This window comes from Nannospalax galili, unplaced genomic scaffold, assembly GCF_000622305.1.
Source record: "Nannospalax galili isolate Female #2095 unplaced genomic scaffold, S.galili_v1.0 scaffold278, whole genome shotgun sequence".
Classification (NCBI taxonomy): Eukaryota; Metazoa; Chordata; class Mammalia; order Rodentia; family Spalacidae; genus Nannospalax; species Nannospalax galili.
The window spans coordinates 3,402,676-3,403,284 of record NW_008347536.1 but is presented as its reverse complement, the minus strand read 5'-3'; positions in this window follow the sequence as shown (position 1 = coordinate 3,403,284).

The window sequence follows — 609 nt, the reverse complement described above, 5'->3', positions numbered from 1 at the left end:
GAAATAAAGATGGCTAAGAAACATCTCAAAAAGTGTTCAACATCATTAGTAATTAGGGAAATACAAATTAAAACCACCCTAAGGCATCACTTTACCCCAATCAGACTGGCTAGGATCAAGAGTACAAATGATACCAAATGCTGGTGAGGTTGTGGAGAAAGGGGATTGCTCATTCACTGCTGGTGGGATTGCAAATTCATACAACCTTTATGGAAAACAGTGTGGAGAACTCTTAAAAAACTAAAAATGAACCTACCATATGACCAAGTTATACCACTCCTTGGTATATACCCAAAGGACTCATCCTATTGTAGAGACACTTGTACAACCATGTTTGTTGCTGCTCTTTTCACAATAGCTAAGAGATGGAAGAAACCTAAGTGCCCCTCGACTGACAAGTGGTTAACAAAAATGTGGTATTTTTGCACAATGCAGTTCTATTCAGCAGTAAACAAAGATGAAATAATGAAATTTCAGGTAAATGGATGAATCTGGAAACATACTAAGTGAAGTAACATAGACTCAGAAAAAAACTGCTTATGTTCTCCTTTATATGTGGATCCTAGCACCAAATCCTTTTAAATTCCAGGTCCTTTTAATAAGATGATG